We start from the raw sequence: 18,840 nt of genomic DNA, 5'->3' as shown, positions 1-18,840 counted from the left end.
GATGTTGATAGCGAGGGAGGCTGTGCAGGGGGGCCAGGGGAATATATCTTTGTACCTTCCTCTTAATTGCCATGAACCTGAAACTGCTCTAAAAGAATAAAGTCTTTATAAAAAAAACAATGAGAATATTTGATATGATCCTTGAGAGAGTTCCATTATAAACATTAAACAATTTTTTGCTTTGACTGTCCAGCTATGGAAATAATTGTTCATTTATTCAAATGTTTGCTGTGAGTGTGATGTAAACCAAAAGCTGAGTGCAAATACTGTAGAACAGTACTGTCCAGCAGAACTTTCTGTAATAATTAAAAGATTTTTTTATCTAAAACATCTAATGAGACAGTCACTAGCTACATGAAAAAATTTTAACTAATTAAAATTATACTAAAAATAAGTTCCTCAGTTTTCATGGTTATACTTAAAATACTCAGTAGCCTCATATATTAAGCAATGTAGATCTAGAGGAAAAGTCAGGCATGTATGTAAAACGTTACAATTTGGCTTGTAAGTCTTGTGACATGGGTCTATGGGAGGAAGAAAAAGAATACGGTATGTCTCATAGAGGACTTTAGCAGTTGTTGTATTTTAACCAAGCTTTAAGAATATTTAATATTTGCTAAGGAAATAAATAGGAAATGAGCTTCCTGACAGTGGAAAGAGCAAGAAGAAAGCCATGAGAGCATGGGATAGCAAAGGAAAAGCAAATGGGGAGGCTTGGGGAAGAGGATAGCAGGAAAGAGCCAAGTCAAGGATGGGTTCAAGTTTGCATTTAAAAAAATAACTCGTCCATTAACATAGAACAGTATTTAGCAATATTGACATTATAGCTGCTGATTGTTTGTTCGGGGTGGAGCGCTGTCCTGTGCATTGTAAGACTGACTTCTATTACCTGAATTCCACGTGTGAAATTAAAGATACCTCTAGACATTGCCAAATGTACTCTGGGAGGAAAAATGACCCGTGGTTGAGAGCCACTGCTGTTAGAATGGCCTGCAAAGACAGAATTGAAGTCAGGGAGTTTAACACCTTTGTCTTTGCATAGGCAAAGAGAGCCTGAAGTAAGGGATTGTGGAGAGTAAACAAGATTTGGAGAAGAGAGAAATAACTAGCTCTGGTAATTGCAGAGTGTGGAGCCTTTTACTGAAATGGAAAGTACAAAAGAAAGATCAAGTTTGAGGAAATGATTAATTTGGTTTTGAACATGACTTTGAGATATTTATAAAATGTTCACATGAAGATGTCCTGTGGGTAACTGGAAATCAAGATATGGAAATCAAGAGAGAGGTGTAAAGAAAATGTAGGTTTAGGAATCACAAGCATCTTAGTAATACAGTAGAACCTCTGTAAGTGGACCACCCAAGGGACTGTAACAAACTGGTCAATATCTGGGGTGGTCAACATAAGGAACTAGGCCTACTGTACTGATACATACATGTGCTTCACATCCAGTTTATGAAAATTCGGTCATGTGCTTCACTTAAGAAGATGGTTAGTAGGGAGTTGGTCAGCTACGGAGGTTCTTCTGTACTAACGGGAATTTCTCTTTTTCGCCTCCTAACTTGACTCCTAAAAATCTAGACTTAAGGACAACTGTTGTAATTTCTGACTGATCTCCAAACACAAGACTTGTGAATCAATTCAACACCAGTTCTATTTTGTTTTTTTCTAATTTTGTATAGAGTCAAGGACTTTTAATTCCGACTACATTGCTGGTTACTGTCAGTACTTCTGCCTCAGGCCCCAGATCTGGTTCTTCTCTCTGCTTCTCCTTCCCCTATAGCACAGCTTGGCCCACAAATCCTTGAACTCTTAATGCCTAAAGAGCATACTCAGTGAACTCTCTGAACAGACTATTTATATTAAAACATTACTTCTGCCAAATATTTCATAAATATGTATGTACATATTTTAATTCTCTATAACTCTTATTAACATTAGCATACCATACCACCTGATTTCTGATTTATTTTACTGTCTGGTTCTCCTTGCAGCATACAGTTTTCATGAGGCTGGTCATTCTGCCTGTTCTGTTCTTTCCCATATACCCACCACTTAAAATAGTGCCCAACACCTAGTAGGCTTAATGAATATCTTCTTGATGAATGACATAATAGGTTTTCTACTGGTCAAGACAGATTTGCCTGGATTCAGCCAACCTCTTCCTTAGACATAGGGGAGACTCGAACACCACACAAAGGCAAGGCTGACTTGTTTTTTAGGGGCTCAGAGACATTATTTTGTACTTGCTAGTATGTGCTGAACTTACTGACACTACTGGCCTTCAACGTGTCTCTAATACATTAATATTTATGTTTAAAACATGTAACTTTTTATATCACATATAAAATTCACATTCCTCAGTGTGAACTCTAAAAACTCTTTAGAATTTTTACATTTTGTTAACATCATCATAAATTCACTACATTCCCCATGAAATATGTTAATTTCTGTTTTTGTGCTCTGACCTTGTGTCATTTTCAATACCAGTGATCCCTTCCTGCCTTCTCTTCCCTGAAGAACATAATATATTCTGTCCATAGTCAGAATACATCTAAAATGCTATCCTTTTCAGAAAGCTGCGTTCACTTGATGACCCTCTCCTAGGGCTACGCTCCTAGAAGAGCCCTTCTCAGTCTTGAACTAGGTGTTCAATTTGTACTCTAACCAACACTTTATCTGCTTCTATCATTTGACACTTAGATCATAATGCCTGTGACTTCTGTTTCTAATAATCAGTAAGCTTATTGGCGTATTCATTATTTCTCTTCTTCTTGGTCTCCAGCCAAGGACGTAGTAGAGCCCAGTAAATATTTGTTCCTTTGTATCCATTGTCTCTGTTTCTAATTCCCTTTCTACCTTTCCATTGCTTGATGGATTTGTCCTTGTTAGTACAGACAGTTCTGGCTGATATTCCCTTAGAGCTCTGCTAGCTGTTTTCCCTCAATCACTGAGTATGCTCTTTAGGCACATATGTTGTATTTCATGGGTTTCCATTTCCAAAAAATCTGAGTCCAAGTATACAAAATGTTTTCATTGTGAAGAGCTTATGAGCTTGAACACTTAAGTCAGATTTGCCAGGGTTTAAATTCTGGGTCTATGTTTTACTAACTAAATGACTTTGGGCAAGTTGTATAACATTATAAGCCTTGGTTTTCTCATCTGTAAAACTGAGTAGTGTAATTATCTAACAAAAGAGATGAAATATTAAATGAGATAATGTATCCAAATCACTGTGTATAAGTTATTGTAATCATGTAGTATTCTGTTGTGTACTTCAGCTGTGTGTAATTATTTTTGAGATTTCTACCTCTCATATCTGTGGAGCATTATGGGTGACACAGTAGTTATTAGTAGATTAATAGTGGCATGGGGGAGAATTATATACCAAAAGTGTATATCATAGGTTTCCAATACTTCACATTCCCTCTTTCTTTAGCCTTGAATTTCTTGAGCATTCTCAAATTTTATTTTCTTTTCCCATTCTAATTCCATAATTTCTTTGCTCTATTTCTTCCATTAAGGTATTGAGGAAATGGTATAAGGAGCTATTGCTTAATGCTGCACAGGCCTGTCCTGAGAGACATGCTAATGTATCAGTACTAAAAATGTTTGAAATACTAATTTTCCTTCTAATGAGCCTAAACATTTTATTATAGTTATACCTTAATACCAAGTTGCAGGTCATTACCTTCACATATTGAAAGCAGCTGATGTTTCTTGGGCTTAATGTTTCAGCCATTTGCTTGATGACCTTCTTTCTTGCCCATTTGACATAGTGGAATTTTAAGAAAAGAAAAGAAAATTAGATTGCCTGACAGGTACTGTGTGATGTTTTGATTTCATTATTTGTTCAAAAACATGTTTCTGGTTATAAAAATTAATGTATGCTAATTCTATGAGATTTGAATTTTTAAATGGAAAAGAACAAATAAAATTAAAATGACCTACTAAAGATAATCATTTCATATATAGTTCCTACCCATCTTATTTTCAATACATGCTTTTTATATGTGTATTAGAAGTAAAATTTCATTGGTTGCCACTTTCATTGAACTACATATGTATGGTTTTTCCTTTTCATTAATAGTCTTTGGAAGTGCTATTACAGCAGTTATAATAGCTGTTCAGTTACATAGTTATATATGGTACAATTTCATGTATACATGTACAAAAACATGCATAAATCTATAATTATGTTCTTATAAATAATAGTGCCATCTTATAAATAATAGTGAAAGAAAGGAACATCTATGTGACAAATATTTATCTAAATTCTTGACTATTTAAAGAATGCCATCTTATAGTGCCATCTTATAAATAATAGTGAGAGGAACATCTATGTGACAAATATTTATCCAAATTCTTGACTATTTAAATATATTCTCATGAGGGCATATTGACATTCATGATCTACTGTATTAGTTTTAAAGAATAAAATGTAGTATAGTGGATAAAATTACAAATTCTAACTCACCCAGAAATGTGCTGAATCCTCACTCCAAATCAGATTAAGTAGGTAATTTTAAGGAAGTCACTTTACCTCTTTAAACCTTGTGTTCGTCATCTATAAAGTGAGACTGTTGCACGTAAATACACACATCAACCTCGAGACAATATTGGGCATAGTTGATGGCAATAAAAACTCTTAATTTTAGCTATTAATTAGTGCATCCCCAGAAATGAAAATCTGCTTCTATTGCACCTTTATCAATATTAATATTGTCATTTAAAATATATTGTAATTTGATAGAAAAATAGATTACATCATGTTTTAATTGAAAAACTCTAAGCCAAAGAAACTTAGGAAAAATTGGGGTGGTCATTGATGCTGTAGAAAAGGAAAGATTGCTTCTGCTCTCCTGTTTTTCTTATGTGGGCTCTGAGGAAAGCATACAAATTTTATTAATTTTATATTTACATAAGAATCTCCACAAAAGAGCAAGGAAATGTCCATAGCAAGATGCTTTTATATTTTTTAGACAAGGATAATACATTTGTAAAGTGATAGTACAAAGGAAATTTAAATGGGATAATGTATTTGAATCACTGTGCATAACTTATACACAGTATAACCATCAGTAGTATATTCTAGGGTGGCAGGCTCCAACCTTTTTGGCAGCAGGGACTGTTTCAGGGGAGATAATTTTTCCATGGATGTTGGGTGGGAGCCTTAGATTCTCATAAGGAGTGCACAACCTAGATCCATCACAGGCATAGTTTATGATAGGTTTCAAGCTCCCATGAGCATCTAATGGCATCCTGATGTGACAGGAGGTAGAGCTCCGGCTGTAATGCCAGGGATGGGAAGTGGCTGCAAGTGATACAGATGAAGCTTCACTCACTGGGCTGCTACCCACCTCCTGCTGAACCACCCAGTTCCTAAAGGCCATAGGCCAGTATCAGCCCACAGCCTGGAGGTCGGAGACGGCAGTTCTAGGGAGTCACCAGGAGATATAAGGGGAATGTAAGGTAAGTTGAAGATAAGGGTCATGTTGAGGAAGACTGTCATTCAGGCCTGTCGCAGCACTGAGTTCCAGTCTCTGGGGATAAGAACTGTTCTCTTGTCCTTGTATTGGGAAGTCACTCTCCCAAAGGAATATTAAGCTTGCAGCATGCAGGAAAAGACAGTTCTTCTAGCCCTTTTCTGAAACTACAATTTCTCCAATGTCTTCAGCTCAGAATATTCAATATACCAATTTGGCATATATGAGGATGACTCATCCTTCACCCATTCAGATGCAAAGCTAAATTTCAGGCAGGGCAGTGGCAGCTGACGTTTATATTTGGCTGGAGCCAAAGCTCAAATGCCACCAGACTTCCTGAAGGTTCTTAATCTTATTAGTGTCTTTACTGCTCAGGACCTGAACATCAAAAGTAAGATTACCACATGTATGTATGTATATGTAATTACATTACCATATGTATGTATATTACACATTTTCTGAAACCTTTTAATCAGAGAGGAAAAAGCTTATCTGTCTCAATATCAGTTATTTTATTTCCTTGCCTAGGATGCCGACCCCTTAAACAATTAATTCCATCCAGGGAGGGGGTTTCTATGAGGAAACCAGCTACAGTGCAGGGAATAAGAGGCAGTTCTTCAAAAGAAGGAAGATATCAAACATTTGACCCCTGGAGTGACCTTAGGATGGGTAGCCAGGCTAACTGGATCTACTCCAAAGAAACCATTGATGTTAGAATTTGCTGAATTAAATTATATTACAAGAGTTGGTGAAAAGATTTTCAGGTATTTTTGAGGACTTCTGTCTTGTGCTCACTTAAAGAGTACTTTTTATATTTACTTAGTGTCTTTCCTCTTTTTTATTCTTCTTTATCCTATTTATGACAGTGTTTTCAAAGATTCTTAGTTGATTTATAGATTTAATATTTATTATTTTTTTTTTTTGGCAACTCCATTTTACTGAAGAATTCACAATTAGCATCATGACCTTCCTTCATAGCATTTTGGTGTGTGGTTTCTTTAACCTGTATTATACTTTAATTGTTCATATTTCAATCCTTGATTTTGCTTAATTATTTCTTTTTTCTTTGTCATTAGTTCCTATTATTTCTTTTTGGCAAACCTTCCAATTTGTCTATCTATTCTTTTCAAAGACCAGCTTTTGATTTTGTTGATCTAATATTTTTATTTTAACAACTTTCTTTAATTTTGTCTCTACAAATTTCCATCATATTTTTGTTACTTCTATCTTTTCATCTCTTCTATAAAAAGAACATCTTCAATGTAATAGTTCCTGTATTTATTTTAAATATATCTTTTTTAAATGTATGTAAAATTATAAATTTCATTTTAATGGTTTTGGCATCATTAACAAATGTAAGTTCCCTGATTTGAATGAATTCTAACATTATAATTTTTTCTTTTAATTTTCAAACTTTTTTAAAATTTTGTATAACTTTAGTAACTTTTAAACTCATAGTATAACTTTCAGTTTCTAATTTCATAGCACCATTTTAAGAAAATGGGACCTATAGGACATTTCTTCTTTGTCATTTCTCGAGATTTATTTTGTGGCCTGTCATATGTTGCATGTATAACTTATGATACTATGTGTTTGACAAATACTGGTTTAGATTATAGATCAAGCTTTTTGTTTGTCTTGTTAAATTTTGTATATTTGTCTGTGTGTGTTTTGTATCTGTCACTCTCTAATGGGTATGTATTAAAATCTTAAATGATAATTTATATTTATAGTTATGCTAACTTTTTTATATTTTGAGATTTGATTTATAGTTATATAAAAAGATATTAGATATTTGCTGTTGGTTGATTGTTTCTTTTATTATTCTCTAGTAATTGTCTCTAATAGTGATATTTTTTTCACTTAAATTATTTTTCTGATATTGCTATTCTATTGGCTTCTTATTCATTAGTTTTTAATAATTTAATTCCTATTCCCTTATTTTCATTTGTTCTAAATGCTTTGGTTATTTTATTATTGTTGTTACTTTTTAAAATTTATCTTTTTTAAGTTGCATATAGTTGCATTCTTTATTTTCTTAAAGCAATTTCAGTTTCTCTTACTTTGCTAAGTATATCTCATTTGCATGTGAAACTATTTATATATTCATAGTTATTGCCATGATAATAACTTGTGTTTTCTGTTAATCTTTACTTATTTTTTAATATCCTGAGTCTTATTTAATTAATAATAGGGTTTAGGTTAGGTTCAGGTTAGAGTTTTGGTTGATTATTTTCTCTTTTATAGTCAACAAAGAAGTAATATGATTAAAAATTTTTGATCTTTCAATATTTGTGCTTAGCATTATACCTTCCGACCTGTACTGCACTATACCTTAGGGTTTTGCTCCCTTTGTGTTAAAATGCAATCATTAATAATTCTTTCCGTAGTTATTTAGTTTTAAACAAATTAAGTCATTGAATGCCTGAAATTGCATTTAGTCCAAAGTGATATTTAACTAATTCTGCAATTTTAGATTTAAGTGTTTTTTTCTATACAATGGAGATATTATTCCACTGGTTCTAATGTCTACTTCTTTATCAATCTAAATGTCTTTTTAAAAAATAATCTACCATTATTCACTTGTAAGTAAATTTTCTTCTTCCATAATATTCCCCATTTTTATTTCACTGTGTCTATGTGTGGTTTCATTTTTATGAATCGTTCTCAATACTTACAGTTCAATTTTATCCTTAATGAAGAAATTGTATTTCTTCAATCAGGAAAAGTTTCAGACATTACATGCTCAAATACTGCTCTTCTACTTGTCTCTAATTTATTTCTATTGTAGAGTTTATTAGACATAATAGCCAAATACACAACTTTACCCCCACCCTAAAGTCAGTGGTTTACTTGCTTTCATTTTTTATCTCTATGTCGGCCGTCTAACTAAGCTTCCCAAATTGCAATCTTCCTATCCACTAACTCTCTTCTCAACTTTGTCTAGACTACAGGGTTTTTTTCTTAAATAGCTAACATTTTAATTCTCTTTGTTTTCTCTAGTCATTTTAGACTGTTTTTCTTTCATTCCTTTTTGTTCAGTTAATGTTAGCTGTTCTTCAAATTCCTTTTCTTTCGGTCATAATGTTAACATATACATATTTATTTTATCTTCCAGTTATTGACTGTCTTTATTAGTTTTAGAACTCTTCATGTTAGGAAATAAAAGGTTGCAGACTCTTTTGAGTAAGTAAAAGAACTCTCTTTTACTTGAGAGAATTGATACTCTCTTTTCTTTTTCTTTATTTCTGTTCTCTTTGTGTGCTTTTGGTATTACATTTATTTCTTTTGTCCCAAGTATCCTTTGCAAATAGTCCCCGAGTTTCATGGGATGTATTACATTTGTGATAGAGGAAAGCTCCCTCTGACAGAGCTGAAAATTTCAGCTCTAGTCACTGAGTGTGTTACTTGGTTCAGGTCCAAGTTGTAACAATGCATATTAACTCCAGATTCCTTAAATGTGTAGGTTCATAAAAATTATAGCTTCAAACAGCATTAGCCAGCAACTTTTGTGAGCTTTGTTTTGTCAGGAAATCTTACCAAGCCATGGTATTAGCTATAAGTTAGCTTTTATCTCCCATCTGGCACAAAGTTATTTTAGTTTGTTACTTTACAGAAGCTGAATGACCAGGGTATACTTCCTAACCCAGATCCCAGAGGCCCATGGTTTCATGCCTTTCTTTATTTCGTATTTCTAGCTTTCTTTTATGAATATTATTACTGTTGTCCTCCTAATAATATCTTCAAGCTTTTACACTTTTAAAAGTCATTTTTTTAGCCTAACTCTGTGCTTGAGAAATAGTACAGCTCAGTAGCTAACACAGACTCTGGAGCTAAGGTGTAAAACCTGGCTAGTCCTGTTTTAACTGTGTGGGCTATCGGCAAATTAATTAAGCTTTCTGTGGCACAGTTTTCTCCCTCACAAAATGGAGGTGGTCTCCTAGTTTGCGATTTTTATTGTGTTGGGTTTTTTTTGTTCAGATTACCTGACATTTGTATATGGATGCATGCAAATGCTTGAAACTCTTACTGACACACTATACTTACCTGATGAGTGTTAGCTATTATTATTTTCATAATTATCTCATTTTGTAGTTACATGTTTATATCATTTTGAGCACTTTTATTCAATAAATTATTTTTATACTTCTAGAACATGTTTAATTGTATGTTGTGAGATACAATTAAAGTTTGACTCATTATTTATGGGTATACTACTAAGAATAAGCTATTTTGGAAATATATGATTTTGAGTTGTGTGATCACAAAGGTATTTTTTTCTGAGCTTCAGTACATTTAACACTTCTATATTTTTTTAAAAATCTTTTAAAATTACATACAGTCAATATTGATTACTTTCTATTTCCTTTATATTTATTCATTCACACATTTATTCAAAGTGAAATGCCTGACATTTAGGAGAAACCATCCTAGGTGCTAGAGGTTTAGTATTACAAAACAGCCCTAGATCTAATTTTAACCTTCTTTTAGAGCTTTCTATGCACTTTTTGTACCATGCCCTCCTCAGAATCAGTACCGGGTAAAAATTAGATATTTTAAATTTTCATAAAATAAATAGTAATATGTTTTGCAATGATATTTCAATACTATATAGTATTATCTATCAGAAATTTATTTGTGATTGTTACCTTTTTAAAATAAAAGTATTTCCCTATTCTATGTATATGTGTATTGTATACTTTTTAACTATAGTTTATCATAAGTTTTTTCACATTTGATAGCAGTGGTTCTATAATTGTGATTTTAATGGCTTTATAATTATTCATCTAGGATATTCATTTATTCATCCTACAACTATTAAGCATCTATTATGTGTTATTCTAGATCATGGGAATGCACTGCTAAAAAGAAAAGTTCCTGCACTGACAGAGTTTATAACATCCTCATATCTATGTAGTTGATACAATAATTCATTCACTTATTCTGTTATTCATCATAACTTTGCAGTATAACTTGCTCAGCCTTGAAGAACTCTTGCAGAAAGGAAGTAATGCGAAAACCTTAAAACGTTTTATTTATTTAGATGTTGTTCAGTAAGTTGACTTTTCAAAAAAATGAGGACAAAAAGTTTTCTATATAAAACATAGTGAGTGGAACTAAGAAATAGTTAGACACGCATCAGGGTAAACAATTACATTGGGCCTGTGCTTTCCATAATAAATTAATATACTCCCTATTTCTTACTGAGATGCAATAGAAAGACATTAGGACTGTCATATAGAATATTGTGTTATTATTTGACGTTTATTAACCTATCTGAAAAATAGTATCTTAATCCAAAAATGTATGTCAATATCCAAGTTTGTAAAATCTATTTTTAAAACTTATGCAAAGCCATATGTATGTGTACAGTAAGGAATGTAGCCAGAATGTCTCTCTCTGCCAGGTTCTTTCTCTCAGAGATTGAAGAATGAATCCATGAGTCATACAAGTAAGCGACAGGACAGTTTGTAGATAGATAAGGGTGGAGGAAAATAGGGCCTTTGGCAAGATGACGGGGGTCTTGAGTGGGTAACCCATGTGGGCCGTCTGTCTAGGAGTTTATACACCACTTTTTTCACCCTGAAGACAAAGGGATTTGGAGAAGATGGAATGTATGTCTAGAATATGTCATGATTGGCTGGAGGCCTGTGGGCAGAAATTAATTTTTATACTGCTGTTGTACAGGAATGTGATCCTGCTTGGGGCTTGCTCTCTGCTCCGGGAGTGGCAGCTCAGGTGGAACACTGCACAGTCTAGCCTTTCTGAGCCGGTTTTGGCCCAGAGAATTGGTGTATGTCCAGTACTAGGTAAAGAACTCCTGCATCAGTCCTAGAAAATGGGATGTATGTCCCTCCCTGAGTGGAGGAACCCTGTGGCAATGATATGATTATTTTATAAAAATAGTCTTTTAACTATTCACTCAAATTATAAATGACCTCATTAGCATCCCAGTTTTCTTCTTTTCTTTCTTTCTTTTACAATATATAAATATGCTTGGAACCTCTGTGCAAAGAGATAGCAATTCTGTCTGCTTGTCTCCCTGCTACTATTGCTGTTGGAATCAAGTTTGCATAAAAATTGCCTCTAACATTTTTTCTGAATCCACAATGGCACCAGGTTTATTTCTTCCCCATTAGACCATTATAAATTTTACTTGTTTTCATTTTTTATTTGTAAGTGATGCTACATTAATTTTTTGATTATTTTTTTTAATTTATAATAAAGTTAAGAAGTAACATGAAAAGTTTCAAAAATAAGTGCACTTCTGTGATCCTTAATATATATTGCTGAATTTTCTTCAATCTATTTTCAGCAGCCTAGATACAATTAGTTTGATCTTATGTTCCTCTACTGTAACTTATAAATAACTTCATGTCTCTGTGGCTTTTCTCATTATTGATCTTTAATCTGGTAGTGGGGATGCTTTACAGGGGCATTCAGGAGTGGTAACTATTTTCTTCCCAAATGTACTCTTTGTCTACTTAGCTAAATTCTACTGTCATTATTTAATGCACTTGATTCTTATATGTTTTCTGAGATTAGGCTCATTTTATTTTTCTATATTTTTAGAAAAATTATTTAAATCACATAGAGTCAACATTGAGTATTCTCTACTGTCTTTATATGCATTTATTTATTTATTCAAAGTGGTACTGGGGATTCAGTGTTACAAAAACAACAAAAACAACCCTGGTTTTGAATTTGAACTTCTTTGAGAGCTTCCTGTGTGATCAGTTTAGTACCTTCTGCTCCTCAGTATCAATCGGTACTGCTACAATGACATAACTATAATAGAATGGCTTTTAGGGATTGCCAAATCTCTTGAGTCTTGACTCTCATTAAGATTGTCACACAATCCCACCTGTCTTTAAAAAACATTTTCTTTGAAAACTTTCTTAGTTTAGGTTAAGTGCTTAACTATAACTAGCCTTTGTTTTTCTCCCTGCCATAAATTCTAAATTAAATTATTTTTCTCCAAGTTGTCAACTAATTCCTTTCTTGCATCTCACCTTGCATCTCCCTAATTCTCAGGGAGAATTAGCTTAGCACTATTCTAGTTTCTTCTTACTAGTGTGCCTTGGAGATGAGATTGCCAGAGGCTTCTCCAGTTCACATGAAATGGGAGGAGAAGGGATATATAGCATCAGGAGGATACTCCAAGTTTTTGATCTGGATTCTTTGCCTCTTCTCTCATTTCCTCTTTTTGTAAGTGATTCAGAGCCATTATGGTTAATAATATTACATCATTACGCATTATGGTTAATAATATTTACATCAAGACTGCCATGGAGGCTCAGCACCTGTGGCTTAAGTGGCTAAGGCGCCAGCCACATACACCTAAGGTGGTGGGTTGGAATCCAGCCCGGGCCGCCAAACAACAATGATGGCTGCAACCCAAAAATAGCCAGGCGTTGTGGAAAGCACCTGTGGTCCCAGCTGCTTGGGAGGTGGAGGAAGGAGACTTGCTTGAGCCCAGGAGTTGGAGGTTGTTGTGAGCTGTGATACCATGGCACTCTACCTAGGGGGACGGCTTGAGGCTCTGTCTCAAAAAAAAAAAAAAAAAGACTGCCACGGAAGGACTTAGAGGAAAGTATAATTTTGGGTAAGCTTTGAGGAGGCATTATTCATTTATGAGTTCAACAAATAGTTTTTGAGCTCTACTATGCTGCAAACACTGCAGTAGTGATTATGTCTGCGTCCCCTGACAACTGGAAGCATACCTTTGCTCTTTCATTACCAAGTACCTTTCAGTTATCAAATCTAAATGCAAACATTTCTAGCATGTAGTAAGTTACCACATTCATTTTATCATAATGTATACTTTGTTATGGCTTTTAAGTTTCTAACAATGGAAAAACTTGGGTAAAGAATATTAGTTTTTCAAAATTGTGTAAAATTAGGATCACTCTTTTATTGATGAAGTATTTAGCATAGCACCTGGCTCTTTAAAAGCTTTTAATAAATATTGACTCATTTAATATTATCAAACTATTAAATTTAATCATTTTTCAGCAATAAAATGTTTAAGTAATAAATGTCAAAATATTAAAACTATTTTAATATTCATTTTCTCCCAATAAAAATAAACTATTTTTATTTGTAGTATATTTCCTCAAATTTTACTACTGAGTGGAATAAAGTATAATGTACTTTAATTCATCGTCTCCAGACAAGAAAAGTACATCAAGTCCTTAGCCTGCCTGTGGTAAGAGGTACATCCAAATTAAATTCTGATTAAAACCCATCTACTCTGTTTTCAAAATTGAAAAATAACATGCATCTATGACCTCTGTAAGATGATTAAAAGTCCTTATATTTGGAAAGAGTTCTTTTCTAATTTCTAACATTAATATTCCCAGCTATTACTGAAAACTGTTCTTTCCCTTTTTGAAATAAAATTCACTAATTTCTCACAATTCTTACAAAACATGTTTACATATTTGAGAACATTTTAAGTTCTCCATGTTCCTTTTAAATCATAATAAAGATTAAGCATCTCATTTATTAAATTAGGGACAAGGCTGTTGTATTTCTGCCTGTGACATAGTAATATAATTTTTAAAATAGTGGCATTCATTGCATTACTAGTATGTTTAGGGAAAAACAAAGACTCTACTTCAGCTATAATATGGAATGCACTTTTTTTTTTTTTACAGAAAAGGTGGAAATCAAAGAGTAAATGAGAAAAATAAGGGAACTAGTTGAAAATAAGTAAAATTCTGCAGTACTAATGTTATTACCTTGAACAATTCAGAAAATTTAGTAGACAAATGAGAGAACAGCTTTTGACTTGATATTAAAAAATTAAGTTGCAGGTGAAAGGAAAACTGTATATCAAATGGAAAACAATATATTGACTTATTATAAACATTATGATGATTCTGAAATGGCCAATACTCATTCAATTTGTAAATAGACAAAGAAATTCAATGAAGGAATGATCAAATGACTAGAGCGTCCTTTGTTGGAGAGCAGAAACCCCTCCTACCAGTATATCCACAGTTCCTAACACAAAGCGGACTCTCAAAAAACATTTCCAGAGAGGCCCCAAGAGGAGTGTAGATAGACCTTGAACTCAAACTGATGAGCCTGGGAAGCTACTACTGTGCTGGACAAATCCTCTCCAGTTTCCATAACACTTGAATCTATCTACCCTTCCTTCTGTTTTTCATGCCCTTTATCCAGTTCCACCACATGTTACCAAAGCAGGCCCAACTATTTCTACTGAGAATTATTTTTGAGGGGGGCTTAATACAGCATACACTTTATATCTCATAGTTTCTGTGGCCTGAAGTCTGAACAGAGCTTAGCTGGTTTATCTACTTAGCATCTCAAAAGGTTGCAAGCTGGGCTATGTTCACATCTGGAGGCTGACTGGAGAATTCACTTCCCAGCCTACTCAGGTTGTTGGCAGAATTCATTTCCTTGTGGTCGCAGGACTGAGGACCCTGGCTTGTTGCTGGTCATTGGATGGAAATTCCTTTTAGCTTCTTGCCATGTGTACCTTCCAACATAGCCACTTCTTCAAAGCCAACTATGGAGATAACATTTCTAAAATCTCCAGATAAGACATAGTCTTGAGTGACATCCCTTCCCCTTGGCCATCTTCTGTTCTACTGATGTCGACGTATGACAGAACATGATAGGCATTGTTTCATTCCATTTAATTTCCCATGGTCCCATTCATTGTTACGGGTGGGACAGAAGTCTTCTCTCACTCTGTCTATTTGTCTTCCAACCTCTGTTTTTATTTTTACTCTATTTGATGTACAAATTATCAATTCTAACTAATTGTGAACGTGTAAAGTGAGATGCCCTTATGGTGTCATTTTGTCATGTCCATAGTTTCTATGTGTTAAATATGTTTATTGTATGCATATTATGTGATATGTGCATATATAGAAATATTACATGAATATATAGACAGTGTTTTAATTTCATTACATCTTCTCATAATTAAAATAATAAAAATATTTTCTTAAAAGATTGCCTCCCAGAATATATCATAGGTTTTCATATATTAATATGAAATAATTTTATGACCAAGATAAAGGCATGATGAATTATTTCTTTTGCTTAGAATAATTATTCTTGTAAGTTTAATAAAATTGTAACATAAATCTTATCTTTTGACCATAGGTTACTTGTATATATGCTTTTTGTCTTTTAGGGTTTTTTTTTTTAAAAAAAAAAAACAGTCTCATTCTGTTGCCCTAGGTAGTGTGCCTTGGCATCATCGCTCACAGCAACCTCAAACTCTTGAGTTTAAATAATCCTCTTGCTTCAGCCTCTTGAGTAGCTGGGACTATAAGCACATGCCACAATGCCCAGCTAGGTTTTCTAATTATTTTTATTTTATGTTATTTATTTTAATTGTTTTCTGTATTAAATAATGACTGTGTACATTAATGCTTTTATGGGGTATAATGTGCTGAATTGGTGAACAATGTTGAATGCTTACATTGAACTGATATGTAACCATCACCTCGCTGGCTTATTTGTTGTAGTAAGACATTTATACTCTATTCCTAATAGCTTTGAAATGCACCATTGTATTATGTACATTAGGTTAGGTCCCACCAAATTCTCTCCCTCCTCCTGTCTCCCTCCTCCCCTTCCTTCTTTTCCTTTTCCCTCTTTCTGTCTGAAGTACAGTTATGTTTTATCGTTCGTATGAATGTGTAGGTGATTGTATGTTGGTTTTATAGTAGTTTTGAGTACATTGGGCACTTTTTATTCCATTCTTGAAATATTTTACTCAGAAGAATATGTTCCAGCTTCATCTAGGTAAACATAAAAGATGTAAAGTCTCCATCTTTTTATGGCTACATAGTATTCCATGGTACACAAACTAGTTTTTCTATTTTTAATGGAGATGAGGTCTCTCTCTTGCTCAAGCTGATCACAAACTCCTGAGCTCAAGCAATCCACCCACCTCTGCCACCCAGAGTGCTAGGATTACAGGCATGAGCCACTGCTCCTGTCCTTGTTTATATGTTTTACGTATATATATTTTATTATTATTTTATGTTTTGAAGGGTCACATGATAGCATCCTGCGATGCCTGTGGAGTTATAAAGCTATGGGACTTTCGGAAGCTCTTACCAATTGTGTCCATTGATGTAGGTCCAAGTCCTGGCAATGAGGTGAATTTTGATCCATCAGGTAGGATCCTTTTTGTTTAACATTTGTGACGAAGCTAACAACATTAATATTTGTTCTGAGACTATTTTTTTTTACTTATAGTTATATATTTCCTCTTATTTAAATGTTGTTCTGATTACATTATATACACCATATATTATATTATATCAGATTATATATCATGTCATGTCATATCATGAAAAGATTATATTCATCATATATTTAAAGACGGAAATAATAGAGAGGACAAGTGTGAGCTATTACAGATAAGGTAAGTTGCTAGTGATGCCATACAGAAACTTGGAGCCTGCATTCCTTATTATCACCATCCAAGGTAACTGGATTGGGTTTTCTGAAGACAAAATTGCTGGGAGTAGAAAGAACAAAAGTTTGAAAAAGATGAACTTGAAACATTTTTAACAGAATCTTTCATTCTTAAAATAATTTTTAAAATTGCCCCATAATGCCTCAATTTAATAATAATTTTGAAATATATATATCTTATTATTGCAATTATGTGCTCTGCATTCTATGACATTACTATTTGTGTTTAGCTCTTCTCCCGTGCTAATATAAGCATCATCAGTCAGATAAAATATTTTAGCCTTGTTTATGAGCAGTAGTGTTGAAATTGATGTGAACAACCCACAGTGATTCCAGTTGTCTACTTAAAAGGTTTAAGAGTACAGTTGGATCTGCACCTTTAATGATGACTTTTTGTAAAGAATGTAGATCTGGTATGGATAATATGTATTTCCTTTGCTAGTGTGGTACATTTTAAATTTCTTTAAGTTTTAAGGCTTTTTAAATTATTAAGCATTATTTATGGTAAATCAAAGTTGTGGAGATGGCAAAAGTTGTGGTTTTAGATGAGGAAATAAAGAATATATGTGAAGAAAATTATTAATTTTTAAGTAGTCTGTTCTATTTCTGTAGTCTGGAAAGTATAAATGTACCAGTAGTAATTCTAATATCGTAAGGTAATTATTTTGTGTTTAGGGGGACTGGCTTCATGATATATTGCCATCACATTTGAAGCTTAGAAAATAGTCGAGTTTGGCTTCTTAACAAACTTTAAATTTTATTTTCATTTCAGATTGGTATTTGAACCACTCTAATAACAGTGGCTTTTCAGAAAATGTTTTTAGTAATATTCTTGACACTAAGACATTTATGATTTGCTAGAATTCAAACAAAATAAGCTGTTCAAAATAAGAGACTTCAGCTATGAGAATTTCATTGTATATTGCTAAAATCTATTAATATTTTGGTTTATAGTTTCTGGCATCTAAAATGTGCACTGATGCCATTGCTGTAAAGGAGCTTTAACTTGGCTTTCACAACATTTCACATCCTTCAACTGTTTCTTATTATCTGGAGCTAGTAATTCGAGTATTCACGTCCTTAACTTTTTAACTCTGAAATTTTAAAGCTTTTGGTTATACCTTCTAATAATGGAAGTTAAAGGGTGTTTTGAAATCCTGTACAACTAATAATAGCTGTCTGTTTTATTGTGATGATTAAACATGTTGCTACTTTCTCTTTGCTGTCCTGGTCACCCAGCCCAAAGGTTCTTTGCATAGTCAAGCGAATGTGATTTTAAATAAATATAATGCACGTCAATACTACATGTGATGTTACAGCCCTTAGTCCAACAAGCCTGTTTTCTGCCCATGACAGCAGTATACGTGGTAATACACTAATACTAAGAAAAGTACAAGAATCAGCAGTGTAGCGGGGAGAAACAAACGATGAAGAGTGTAAACTCGGAACCCAATTAATGAAAACACTTTTTAGTCTGAGGGAATGTAATTTCAAAGTGACCTTCGCATCTCTTTGACCATTTCTTTAAGGAACATACCATAATTAATTTTAATTCTGTGCATGTGAGAAATTACTGTCATAAAGCTTTTCTCATTGAATAATGAGAAATCTGTGCTTCTGTACAGGAAAAGTCCTTAATGACTCATCATTTAAAAAGGCTGAAATATATCCAACGTTGAGGAAACTAAGGAGAGCAAAACATAAGATGTAATGAGAACATGAATAAAGAGGTGAAAATAATAGTTAAGGGCCAAAAGTTATATTCATCTCAAGAGAGTAAAGTACAAAAGCAAAACAAAACTGAGATAAGTAAGGGCGCATAGATCTCTCCTAATTGGCATTTATTCAGAAAATCATTATTTAAAAGAGAAGTACAAAAAAATTA

This window comes from Otolemur garnettii, unplaced genomic scaffold, assembly GCF_000181295.1.
Source record: "Otolemur garnettii isolate 467f Iridium unplaced genomic scaffold, OtoGar3 scaffold00013, whole genome shotgun sequence".
NCBI classification, from domain to species: domain Eukaryota; kingdom Metazoa; phylum Chordata; class Mammalia; order Primates; family Galagidae; genus Otolemur; species Otolemur garnettii.
The sequence above is the reverse complement of the archived record's forward strand: the minus strand, read 5'-3'. Positions refer to the sequence as shown.